The sequence below is a fragment of the Cibotium barometz genome, chromosome 2, assembly GCF_041138505.1.
Source record: "Cibotium barometz isolate CiBa-2024 chromosome 2, ASM4113850v1, whole genome shotgun sequence".
In the NCBI taxonomy this organism is placed as follows: Eukaryota; Viridiplantae; Streptophyta; class Polypodiopsida; order Cyatheales; family Cibotiaceae; genus Cibotium; species Cibotium barometz.
This window is the reverse complement of record NC_141047.1, coordinates 50,796,826-50,810,237: the sequence shown is the minus strand read 5'-3', so window position 1 is coordinate 50,810,237 and position 13,412 is coordinate 50,796,826. Positions and strand designations below refer to the sequence as shown.

The 13,412-nt window shown below is 53.6% G+C and overlaps 1 protein-coding gene and 1 pseudogene across 7 annotated transcripts in view; one reads left to right on the top strand and one right to left on the bottom strand.

Moving 5' to 3' along the window:
• LOC147641195 (Zincin-like metalloproteases family protein) overlaps nt 1-13,412 on the bottom strand; it is a 192,261-nt gene that overhangs the window by 76,254 nt on the left and 102,595 nt on the right. The gene's annotated exons all lie outside the window — the stretch shown is intronic.
• Nucleotides 5,001-5,839, top strand: LOC147641196 (uncharacterized; annotated as a pseudogene).

The window sequence follows — 13,412 nt, the reverse complement described above, 5'->3', positions numbered from 1 at the left end:
GTGATTAGACCCAGCTACATGGATACTCATCTTTCTCATGGGGTACGGTGTGCTATTGGTCAGATGCGCACATCCTCACACCAGCTAGAGATTGAGACTGGCAGATTCAGAGGAGTACCAGCTGAGGCCAGGATTTGTCAGCTGTGCCAGATGGAGCCAGAGACAGAGTTACATTACATATGTCACTGTCCGGTATATTATGAGATACGAGGCCGTTTTCACTGCCTGTTCAGAGAGGGCTTTGGACCACTTTCTAGAGTCATGAGATACCAGGATCAGAGATGCCTCGGATTGTACTTGCTAGAGCTGCGTAGACATAGAGAGGGTCTTCTGAGAGGGAGGGGATCAGAGAGGGAGAGAAACCTACAGAGGCAGATTACAGACTTCTTTCGACCAGAGATTGAGCAGTCAGGTCAGCAGGCATTGCAGCTAGCCCCAGAGTACAGCCGCACCAGAGGTACACTGATTGATCGGGCTATAGAGCTGGGGCGGTCCAGGCGCCCCAAGATGAGAGGTCCATCTCGACACCGGCGGAGACTACAACAGAGGATCAGGACCATACTAGCACGGCATGGGAGACGTCCAGTCAGAGTACTCACCATGGAGGACATTGAGGATATCCGCCATCGACCGATGAGAGACATCTTTGGATAGTGATGTGTATGATGCTTACCTTTGTTGCTGGAGTTTTCCTCCCACATGTTATCCATTAGGAGTTCCTGGTACCGTACTTTTCCTCATAGTTGTTTCAGTTTCAGTTAGTTGTTTAATTGTTTTTAGCTTTCCTTACACAGACATTGTATCAGATCCACCAATTGTTGTAACCTTTTTGGTCTCATAGGTCATTTTGGCCTTTTGAAGACGTTAATATATCATTTCATTTCATTTCTCTCTCTCTCTCTCTCTCTCTCTCTCTCTCTCTCTCTCTCTCTCTCTCTCTCTCTCTCTCTCTCTCTCTCTCTCTCTCTCAAGTTCCCCCAGGCTCTCTTGCGCTGCCTGCCTGCGCGCCCCCCTCCCGCTGCGCCCCCCGCTGCCTCCGTCCGCCTCTGCCTCCGTCGCCTCCGTCCACCTCTCTCTCTCTCTCTCTCTCTCTTTTTTTTTTTTCGTGAAATGGTGTTTTATATTATATGTAAAATGTACATCAGCCACATGGCTCACACAGAACCTATGGCCCCAAACAAAACCCCCACAAAAGATCCTCTAAAGGATCATGACCATGCAAACCTGTACACTAATAAGAAAGCCTCCTAGCCAAATAAGCATCCCAGATAGAAGCATCAAAGATGAGCCAGCCGAGCCGCCGTAGACCATAAGGAAATAACATCTGCATCCAGTAGCTGAGCTGAGAGAAGAGAAGAAAACTGCCAAAGCAGCAAACCGCGGATACGTAGAATGTGCCCATGTATTCCAGACAAGGAATCAAAAATGAATCCATTCCGTGTAGTCCAAATATGCCAAAGTCCTGTCCATCTAAGGAAATGGAATATCACAAGGTGGCTGTCTGAAGTAATGACTTGAGGACAAATCCCAAATATCCACTGATGAGCCGAAACAGTAGACCTCTCTACTGCCTCCCAAACGCGAGAGACAAAAGACCAAATCTGACGGGCCACTGGACAACTCATGAACAGATGCATAACTGTTTCAGTGCATGTCGTGCAGAAGAAGCAAGAGGCCAGTGTAATTTTACGACGGCTCAGTTGATCCCGTGTAGGTAACCCTCCCACCAACATCCTCCAAATGAAAACCTTACCTTGGTAAGGGAGTTTAGACTGCCAACCACTCATAAGAGTTTTCTGCCACCATGATTTAGACTTGTGCAATCCCCACACCTTATTGGCCTTGGCTGAAACCCAATCTTTCTCTGATACAAGCTTATGATAGACCTGGTTAGCTGAGAGTGATATCAAGTCACCAGATTTACATAGTGCCCAATCAAGCCAAGGCTGATCTGCAGATGGCCGAGGCAATGGAGTAAAAGGCTCAACTGCATGCATGATGTCAGCCCATAGTGGCTGAAATGTCCGAGGAACCCTAAAGTGCTGCCGAATACGACGAAATGAATATGGCCTGTCACGACCAGGTATCACAGCATCTCGGATTCTAACCAAGCCTAGCCTGACCATGCGGTTGAGTCGTATGCGTGAAGCATCTCTGTTTGGCCAAACAATGACACGCGACTCCACAAATGTTTCGAGCTGCAAAGAGTTCAAAAGTAGTCTTTCATGACCAGGATCCCACCGAGCCAACAGTAGAACTTCATGCCAAGAAAGGAGAATATGCGATAAAATGTGTGATGAGCGAATACGGACAGGATGAGCCGCATTCACAATGTCCCACCATGAAGCCTGCACACGTGTCCGCCCATGTGACAATCCCTCCAACTCAATCAAGTCACGAGCCATGAAAACCCAAGGCTGCTCTTGCAAACACATATCCTGAAAAAGCGCCCACCTACGCGCCACCATATGCAAGCGGACATCTAGTAAAGCAGCCCCACCCATTCTTTTGGGCGTCGTAATGTGATTCCAAGCTATCCATGTTTGACCCATAATATTTCCTTGCCTCTTCCACAGCATAAACCGAATGGGAGCAACCAAACGGATGAGAGATTTGTGCGTCCAAGGTAGCAAAGGTAAAAAAATAGGAAATCATGCTAAGCATAATAACCTGAGCTACCTTAACCCTCACATGCATAGGCCACCCTTGAGCTTTCCAATACACAAATTTATCTGAGATCCGAGCAGAAATCCAAGCAAGAAGCGCTTGGGGGTCCACATCCACACCCACCGGATATCCAAGATGACGAACAATGTCTCTCTCTCTCTCTCTCTCTCTCTCTCTCTCTCTCTCTCTCTCTCTCTCTCGCGCGCTGCCTGCCTAGGCTCTCTCGCGCTGCCTGCCTGCCCCCCCCCCCCCCCTTTCGCTTTCTCTCCCGCTGCCTGCCCTTCGCCCCCCCCCCCCCCCCCCCCCCCCCCCCCCCCCTCTCTCTCCTGAAGGTCAGCACCATGTTGAGACCAGCCCTAGTCTGCTGAAGTAACAGTCACAGCCCACAAGGATTAAGGACAGAAGAAACGTCATGGAGGCACGTATGGAAAAGCTCGAAAAGATGCTGAAGGATTTGAAGAAAACCACGGACAGCAACCTCAACACTGTCCAGAAGAGCCTCCTCGATCGCATTGCTAAGCTCGAGACCGAAGCAGAAACATGGAAGAAAGAAAAGGAAACAATGCAGGAGGAGATTGCCCAGCTTAAAGGCGAAGTAGCTTCACTGCGTGAACGCCCAGAAGAAGGGGAAATCCTCGAGGCAGACAAAGAAACCATGAAGGAGGAGCTCATCCAGACGATTACCAAAACCCTGGAGGGCAAGATGGAAGCAGTAAGAAAAGGATGGGTGGAAGTGGTCAAGAAAAATATTAAGAGAGAGTACAAGAGGACACGCACATGGTCCAATCCACACTAGATGAAGAGAAGATGAGGAGAATCCGTCGCCTGAACATACGCGTGACAGGTATTCCAGAGACAGAGGGGTGCACCCCTGAGACGGACGGCAGAAACTTATGCATAAAATTAGGCCATGCGGAGGATGCACCACTTCCATTCACCAAGATATGGAGGACAGCCCCACCCAAAGTAAAGCCCTAGTGCTACAGTTCGCAGACGAAGTGAGCAGGCAAACCTTCATGAGACAGAGAGTTATTCTGAGAAACCTACCAGGGGACCCCATCTACTTTGATGATGGCCTAACTTGGATGCAGAGACAACATAGGAAATCATGCATGCCACAAATTAAAGTAGCACGTGCTGAAGGGAAAAAGGCACATTACAGAGATGGCCATGTATACATAGAGGGCAAGATGGTGGCACAGCGCCATATGGCCTATGGGACACAAGAAATTATCAAGAAGCACAAGGAGATATATGCAGCAGTTTGGAACTGCAATGGGGCTCTATGGACACATCCAGGCAGACTAGAGGAGGTTATGGAGAACCGGGACATCATGTTTCTAACAGAGACACATGAAAGCCTAGAGAGAGGCTTACCACGGGTAGCAGGGTACCAGTGGGAATTAGGGTATAGACAAGAGATGCGACAGGGCACTTCCAGAGGCTCAGGTGGGATCGCTATACTACTCAGACAAGCACTACACCAACGTATCAGGGTGGTGTCGAGAGACCCAGAGGCACGCTACATGTGGATTATCCTACAGCTCTCAGAGGTGAGAACAATTTACTTGGCAATATGCTACTTCCCGCCGAATGGGTCGAGACTCAACACAGGTCACATGGAGGACCAGATTGGAGGAGGAGAGGAGAGAGGGGCCCTTCCTAGTGAGTCTCCATACGCCACTCTATCCGCAGATATCCTACACTATTCGACCATGGGGGAGGTTCTCCTGATGAGGGACTTCAATGCACGCACACAAAATCGACAGTGTGAATCATTCGACTTCACAGATCCCCTCATCCTACAGGCACTAGACGATGTAGATGCAGGGACCATGAGGATGTCAGAGGACAGTGGGCCAGACAGTACAGGTTATGGGCAACACCTTCTGGACCTGGGAGCTAGACACCATCTCGTTATTTATAACCGGATGTCACAATGGCCAGAATCGGGAAGACTCACATGTTTCCCATCATCAGGAGGCAGCAGCACTGTGGACTACATATTGGGCTCGCGGGAGAGCACAGTCCTAATAGACTCTTTCACTATCCCTACATGCCCCATTGGTGCGGACCATACTTATTTGGCTTTCTCTCTTAGGAGCTCTCTTGATCTGCCACCCCCGACCACTCAGGCATCTCGTACCATCTTCCACTTTACCCGGGAGCTTGCAGACGTTTATGATTCAAAAGTACATGATGGCCTCTTTGGTATGGACCCTACAGCACCCATGGATGTACTGACGGCCCAGCTTTCACACATACTGCACACAGCAGCTAGCCACAGCTTTCCACACCATCTCCAGACAGGGAAGCCACCTAGATCCAGGGACATGCCCCAGAATAGATGGTATGATAATGAGTGCAGAGATCTTCATCGACATCTCCGAGCCCAGATAGCCAAAGGGGAAATAACACAGCAGCAGGCCAGTAGACAGATGCGGTCTCTTACACGCCGTAAGCAACGCACATATGAGGAGGCTCAATACTGGGATATCTACCACATGCTCATGAGCAAAGATGCAGCCACTACTTGGCGACGACTCAGAGAGCCACGCCCCCCCACCCCGATTACTGATCCTCAACCCTGGCAGAGTTATGCAGAAGGGCTTTATGATGTTCCGCACCAGCCACTCATCCCTCGCCCCACCGACACTCCACCGACCTCATCGGTTTTCTTTACTACTGATATGGTATCTCGAGCTATCATAGATTCCAACATGGGAGAGCTGAGGATCACACCGGCTTACAGGGTGAGCATTTCATTTATGCAGCTGACACACTCTCTCCTTCTATTGCTGACCTCTTTAACAGGGCTCTAGTAGGTGGTTTCCCGGCTGAGTGGATGATGCACACTATTGTACCGATCCACAAAGCTGGGGACATGTTGGACCCCGGTAATTACAGGACTATCATGATTGGTCATACCTTGGCCAAACTCTATGGGGCTATCCTGGAGGCAGAATTGAGCACACACGCTGAGAGGGAGGGGCTTCGTGCCCTGGTCAGCAGGCAGGTTTTCGGCGAGCCTTCTCTACTATTGATCACATTTTCACCCTGAGATGCCTAATTGACCAAACTCGGGCACGGAGACAGAGACTCTATTGCTGTTTTGTGGACTTCTGCAAAGCCTTCGACACAGTCCCGAGAGAGCGCCTCTTCCACCGCTTACAGACACGGGGCATACCCCCCGACATGATGTGGGGGATTTACAGATTATATGAGCAAGTGTTTGGACGAGTTAGATGCCCAGGGGGACTATCAGATATGATTGCCAGCACCATTGGTGTGAAGCAGGGCTGCCCTCTCTCCCCGACACTCTTTTTTTTTTTCCGAGAAAAGATCCTTTCATTAGTTATGTAAAAAAAACGCCCGTAGGGCTACAAAAGAGATCTCTCCTGCTCCTAACAGAAGAGCAGTGAATACATCATGGCAGCCCGGGAGACTCTCCCTAGGTGCCTGAGCCAGCGGAAGTGTAATAACTGCCCATGCAACCTTTGCCCGAGTTGGCTGACCGTCCCGCCCAGACCACAGAAAGTTCCTGATCAGCCTCTGTACCTGGCTGATGCAAGAGCTCGAGAAGATCCAGCAAGACGTAATGTACCACATAGTCGCTAACAGCACCTGATTTGCCACCACCACCCTCCCAGCCAAGGATAGTCGAGCTGTACTCCAATACAATAGCTTCTTCCGAATGCTCAGAAGAAGCGGGGCAATCTGCTGCTCAGGTGACAAATCGAGGCCAATCTGGCATCCCAAATACCGCACTGCTGTGCCTGGAGGAATCCATCTAAAACCAGGGTCCGGGCTCCATACCGGAGTGGGAGCACTACTGATCCAAAAGGCCACTGTCTTGCGCCAATTGATCAATGCTCCCGAAGCTGCACTAAAAACCTGGAGCGACTGCTCTGCCCGAATAAGATTGGCCTCTTGGCCATGCAAAAATAAGCCCGTGTCGTCTGCAAACTCAGCATCAAGCAAATCCTCCCCCCGGACTGGGAGCTGGAGTCCTCTCAAACCAACCTCCTCTGTCGTCAAATACATACTCATAGCCTCCGCAAAGAAGAGAAAAAGGAAAGGGGCGAGAGGACACCCCTGACGGACTGATCTGGTCAGCTCAAAACTCGGCCCCCGACCTCCTGCAATCAGCACCTGGCTGCGAGCTGTGGAATACAAAGCTGCCACCCCTCTGATCCATCCTGGCTCAAAGCCCAGGCGTAGCATAGTACCCTCTAAGAATCCCCAATCAACTCTATCGTATGCCTTCTCAAAATCGAGAAGCATCACGACCAAGTCCTCGCCAAGAAACCTAGCTCGGGCCGTCGCCTCCCAGAAAGTAAAGATGTTGTCAAGGATACTGCGCTCCTTGACAAATCCTGTCTGAGTAGCATGAATCAACTCCCCCAGGAAGGGCTGGATCCTCAAACTCAAGGCCTTTGCTAAGACCTTGTATACAGTATTGAGGATCGTAATAGGCCTCCAATGCCGAATGTCATCCGATACTCCCTCCCCCTTGGGGATAAGATAGATCAAGCCCTCTGAAAAGCTCTGCGGCATCACCCCAGTATCCAAAACATGCTGAAAGCCCCTGCGGAGGCCTGGCCCCAAAAGGTCCCAATAGCGCATAAAAAAGGCCGGCGTCAGTCCGTCCTCCCCTGGGCAACTATGTCGCGGCAGGACCCTCAAGGCCTCGGCAAGCTCAATCTCTGACAGAGGCGCACCTAGAACTGTGCGCATATGGTCTGTGACCCTCCTCTGCACATGGGCCCACACAGTCTGTCTGCACACATCTCGATCCTCAGTGGCAGGCTCCGCTGAAAGCAGGTCACTATAAAAAGCAGTGGCAATGGCTCTGATCTCCCCGAGCTCAGTAGCTATCGATCCATCCGGTCTACCAAGCTGGCGAACTCCTGCTCGCGCATGACAGGGTCCAGTGATCTCAAAAAACTCCCCAGTCACTCTATCACCAAGCTGCGTCCACTGAGAGGCCTGACGACGATAGTAAAACTCATGTCTCTGCTCCTCTACCTCTCTAACCTCCTGGCGTGCCTGGCTCAGCTGGGACGCCAACCACTCACATGCAGGCTGCTGCTCCTGAAGGCGCTGTAGCGAAGCAAGGCTGCGTCTCAGCCGTTGCTCCCGCTCGCGAATCTCTCCCAGTCGTGTCAAAGCTGCAGCATGTAGAAAAGAGCTAAGATCAATGAGTCCCTGGGCACACTGGCCCGCTGCATCCTGGTCAGAGCACTGACTATCATGCCAGATCCTCTCAATGTCCTCAGCGAGACTGGGATCTGCAAGTACCCTCTCTGGGATCCTCAACTGCAAGCTGGGCTCCCGTGTCCCCTCCTCCAATGTCAATATAACTGGCGCATGATCTGAAAATGAGGTGCCAGCAAGAATGCCGACAGAGCCCCCTCGCTCCCCTAACCAATCGCCCACATAAAAGCGATCAATCCGAGATAGATTAGTCCCTCCTTGCCGGCGATCCGACCGAGAGAAACTAAGACTGTCCTGAGACCGGGAGAAAGCCCTATGCTGCCATGCATCTGTGATCCTCAGTGACATGCAAAACCGGTCCCAAGCTGCAAGCTCCGTGCCATGCACTGTAACATGACTGCCTCCCACCCTATCTGCCGGGTCCTCGAGCATGTTGAAGTCTCCCCCAACACACCAATGTGCGGCCTCTGGCAATGCATCTGTAACCTGAGTCCAAAACTCTGCTCTGGCACTAGCATGATTGGGCGCATAGATGTTGAGCACACCCAATAGCTCATCATGCATCCTCAGAATGACATACTGTGCTCTACCAGGCACAATGATCCCTCGATCCACAATGGCCTGCCGCCATACATCTGCAATAACCATGCATACTCCTCCCTGTCCACCCAAAGGACCAAACCCTGCAGACCAAAAAGTGTCCCATCTACCAGGCATCACCGAACCATATCTCCGGATCCTGCTCTCACCCAAATGGTGCTCCTGCATCATCAAAATGTCAATGCTGCCACCAACCAGGCATCTCTGAAGCTCCTGCCTCAAGCAACCTCGATAGCGTACAAAGTGTGCTCCGCCAAGGCCCTGTACATTCCATGAGATGATCCTCATGGATGCCCTGCTGAGGTGGATGCTGTCTCAGCCGTACAGCGGGCCTTCGCAAGCGGCTTGGATGGAGAGTAGTCCCCATCCGAACGGCTGCGAATCTGCCCACCCGGTGTACTGCAAGAATCCCGGATCAGGCGCCAGTGGCTGTGGCCCATGGCGACTGCCTCCTGCTCTGACAGAGAAACCTCGTGTATACTCACATAGCCAGGGTCGCGCGCCAAGTCTGCCACTATACGCACGACCAAATGCCGAATCCCTGAGGTATCCACACTCCCGGGATCCAAGAAAAAATGAGCCAACTCCCAAAGTCGGCCTATCACATCAGTCACCTCCAGATCGCTCGTGGTGAGAAAACTCAACTGCTTGAGTCTTCAAAGTGCTGAGAGCGAGCTCTATAGTCCACTCCCGATCACAAGGTCCACATAGAGGGAACGAGAAGGCCACCGCTGAATCTAGTGCCTCCTCCCCGCGGGCCGGAGGTATCACTACATGTACTCGAATGGGTGCTGGCTCATGGGGGCCCTCTGCTCCAAAAAGCCGTGTAAAGGTATAATCAAAGGCCTCCGAGCGCTGTCTAATGCCAAGGCGACTCAGCCGACTGCGGATAGATGAAATCCGTGAGGCCCTAATCGGCATAGGTCTCCTCTGTGATGCTCGAGCGAGGTCAGTGCTCAGCGCTCTCCGGACTGCAGGTGAGCGCCAGGGAACTGCCACGGTCTCCCGGGAAGGTGAGGCGGCCGGAGGGGGAGGAGGGGGAGGCGAGGGAGGTGGAGAAGGAGCCGCTGCCGAAACCGGAGCGGAGGCGGGAGGAGGCGAAGGTGGAGAAGAGGCGGTGGGAGGGGACGGGGGTGGGGGGGGTGAAGAAGGGGGAGCTGGCATCTCCTGGTCCTCAGTCGCTGCAGGGGTCTCCTCCTGAAGGGGAGCAAAGCTGTTCCTCACGGGAACCCAGTGAGGCTGAGACTGTGGCTGCTGCTGCAGCGGTCTCTGGGCGTGCTGCTGTGGCTGTCTCCCTCGGCGGCGCCCCTGTCCAGGCTGCCACTCCGAGGTCTCTGTGGCCTGAGCAGGTGTCCCGGAGGCAGCCTGCCGAGCCGAATCTGTGGGCGGGCCATCAGTAGCCTGCTGCTGTGGTGGTGAGGGTCGGGGTCTCCTGCGAGGGCAGGCCTTGGCCAGATGACCGACCTGCCTGCAAATAAAGCACTGGTTCGGGAGCCCCGAGAACTCCACTCTCTGATCTATCCACCCCCCCCCTATCCTAGGTAGCTGAATGACCTTAGGAAGGGAGGAGATGTCAGATACCAACACTCTGACCGAAGGTAGCCCAGCTACTCTGGCCACCACTGAAGCTGCTGAGGGGCCCGTCTCAAGAACCGAGCCCACCAATGCTCCGAGCCTGGAGAGGAGCGGAAGATACTCCCGGCGGAGACCAGGGAAACAAACTGTAATATGGAAGAGGCGCTCTCCCTGCTCCGCCGCAGCTGGGTCAAATCCATGCTGCCAAGGCCTGAAGAAAGCCCGAGCACCCCTGATGTCCAGAGGACTCATGGCAAGGACCTTGGCCACGCTCTGGGCGGCCTCAAACTCGATCTGATAATGTCCCCGGCCCAAGAGCTGTACATCCAGGATCTTGCCCACATCTGCTAGAAGGCGGGCCTGAAGAAGATCCCTGATCTCCCCTCTGCTGGGGCAAGTGCCGACTATACGGCAGATGGTGGAATGAGCCTGGAGGCGTTCCACCTCTGCAGTGAGGCTCGCTTCCTCTTCCGGCGAAAGAGAAAGCCTGATGGGGATGTCCTCGGGGGCGGGCGAGGGGGCTGCGGATGAGTCCCTCTGAGGCGAGGCGGGAGGAGTCTCCATCAGAGTCTGAAGCTCAGGCGAAGGCGAGGCGAAAACGGGGAACCTGCAAGAAATGGGCTGCACACGAAGAGGCGGAAGACCGGAAGAAGAGGAAAAAAGGCACGAAAGCGTAGGGAGGGGGCGAACAAACCCCAAGGAGAAGCCCTGGGGGGGGCGGCAGCAACAAGAAGGGGGGGGGCGGGGCACTGCTGAGAGGAGGCGGGCGCGAGCAGGCGGAGAGGGGGGGGACGAGTCAGGCGAAAAAGGGGGAGGGAGGGCGAATAGGCGAAGAGGGAGGGGGGGGGGTGAGTCGGCGCGAAGAGGCTAGGAGGGGGGGGGGATGAAATGGCGAGAAGGGGGGAGGCGCAGCAGCAGCGAGGAGGGGGGGCGCAAGCAGGCAGGACCGCGAGAAGGGGGGGGGGCGCAACGGCGAGTAGAAGGGGGGGGGCGAGAAGCGAAGGCGGCGGCGATGGGCGAGCAGCGGGAGCTTCAGCGAGCGGGCTTGTATCTTCTCTCCCCGACACTCTTTGGCTTATACATCGACGAGGTAGCAGACTACATCATACACAGAGGAGGCTCTGGGATTGACATCTCAGGTATGGCTGTACACATTCTATTATATGCTGATGATATCATTCTTGTGTCGGATACTCGGACAGGGCTACAAAGGCATCTACAGGCCCTAGATACTTTCTGTGCGGAGCGAGGACTCACAGTGAACCTTGGGAAAACCAAGGTTATGGTCTTTCATACATCAGCAGCAGTCAGATGCCAGACTATCCTTACACTAGCCTGGGGACAGGTAGAGGTGGTGGGCTCATATGTATACCTTGGGGTCACATTTACCAGCTCATCAGGGAGATTCTCTATGGCACAGGCAGCCAGAGACAGAGTGACACGAGGGTTTGTAGCATTAGCAATTTTGGAACGCCAGTGTCACCAGGCACACTTCCAGGAGCCCCGTACTAAGGGGTGGCTATTTCATACACTAGTTACTCCAGCATTGATGTATGCAGCAGCAGTATGGGCACCAACTTTGGCTACATCCTCATGGACACAGATAGAGCGCCCTCAGATTTTGATGCTCTCACGGATGATCCGCAGCAAACCTTCAGTACCACATGATATCCTTCGAGCGGAGTTTGCTGTACCACCCATGTTAGTAGAGGCCATGTTCCAGACTATATCTTTTATACACAGGATGCGGGAGCTCCCACTAAATCGGGTATCTCGGGCTGCTTTTGAGGCATCCAGACAGCTTACTGAGGAGGGACATACCTGGTCATGGTACTCCCAGGTGGTACAGTGGATATCATCACACAGGATTGATATTGACAGATTACCACCCTTACAGTATGACACTAGCTGCACCACACAGACGCCTCTCTCAGACAGAGAGGAACAGAGTCATGAGACATGACATTTGGCAGGGCCACATACAGGAGACTTGGCTATCTCCCAGTCAGCCACTCCCCACGAAGATGCTCTACTACAGAGACCACTTCTTGAGCACCTCCACAGATGGCTTCATCCAGCGACCACGATACTTGGAGGTCCACTTATCACATGGAGCCAGAGTAGCCATTGGGCGACTAAGGGTCTCATCACACCAACTAGAGATCGAGACTGGGAGAGCAGCACGCATCCCTCGAGCGGAGCGCATTTGCAGATTATGCCAGACGGGGGTAGAGACAGAGGAGCATTTTGTTTGCCAGTGTGGTGCTTTGCAGGAGATCAGGGCATGCTATCCTGAGGTTTTTAGAGGGACCACATCACTTAGACAGATCTAGGAGAGATCGGACCAGAGACACCTAGCCAGACGACTACTAGCACTACAGAGACACGGGGAGATCTTACTTCAGACACCCGCACATCATAGCGGAGGAAGACAATCCCAGTTGACTGACTTCTTCCAGAGATTGGCACCAGTAGCCCAGCCACACACATTGGGAGTGACATCTCAGCGAGCAGAGGAGATTCGAGCTAGGCGACGACCCAGACTAGCCGGCTACCAGACACCACGGCTACACCACAAAGAGATCGCGGCCATCCGGTCTCGACACCAGCAAGAGGTCCAGGAGCAGCTGGCACATTTTCGCTCTGATCCAGGACGCATGTTCCAGACATTTACGGCATCCTCAGATCGGATGTATGACATATTGTACCCAGTCACAACTTCAAAAGAACTTGTAACACAAAGGCTCCTTGGGCTCACACACATTAATTCCAAAAGGTTCTGCATCATTGATTGAATGTGAAGTAGAGTGTTGAAGATAGCCAGCAATTTCATACACACATTCATCATAGCAACCACACATCATGTAATTGACCATGCTCGGAATCAGAGTTATTGGGTTGCCCAGCAAAAGTGCCATTGTGAGGACTAACGACTTCGCCTGCGAGCTCCGCCTCTCCCCCCCCCCCCCCCCCCCCCGCTGCTTCTCGCCGTCGCGCCCCCCTCTCCCCCCCCCCGCCGCCATTCCCCCGCTTTCTCCTCCGTCCTCTCCCCCGCCTCCTCCATTGCGCCCTTACTCGCCATCTCTCCCCCGCCTTCTGCCTCGCATCCTCCCCCGCCATCGCTCCCCCGCCTCCTTCCTCGTTTCCTCCCCCGCCTTCTTCCCCCCCGCCTTCTCCTCCTCCGCCTCCTTCCACACTGCCTCCCCCACCATCCCCCCCCGCTTGCTTCCTTCCCCCGACATCTCTTCCCCCGCCTCTCTACCCCCCTCGCCGCCTCCTCCTCCGCCTCTCTTCTCTCCCCCGCCACCTCTCCCCCCTCCGCCTTCTCCTCCACTGCGCGTCTCTTCCCCTCC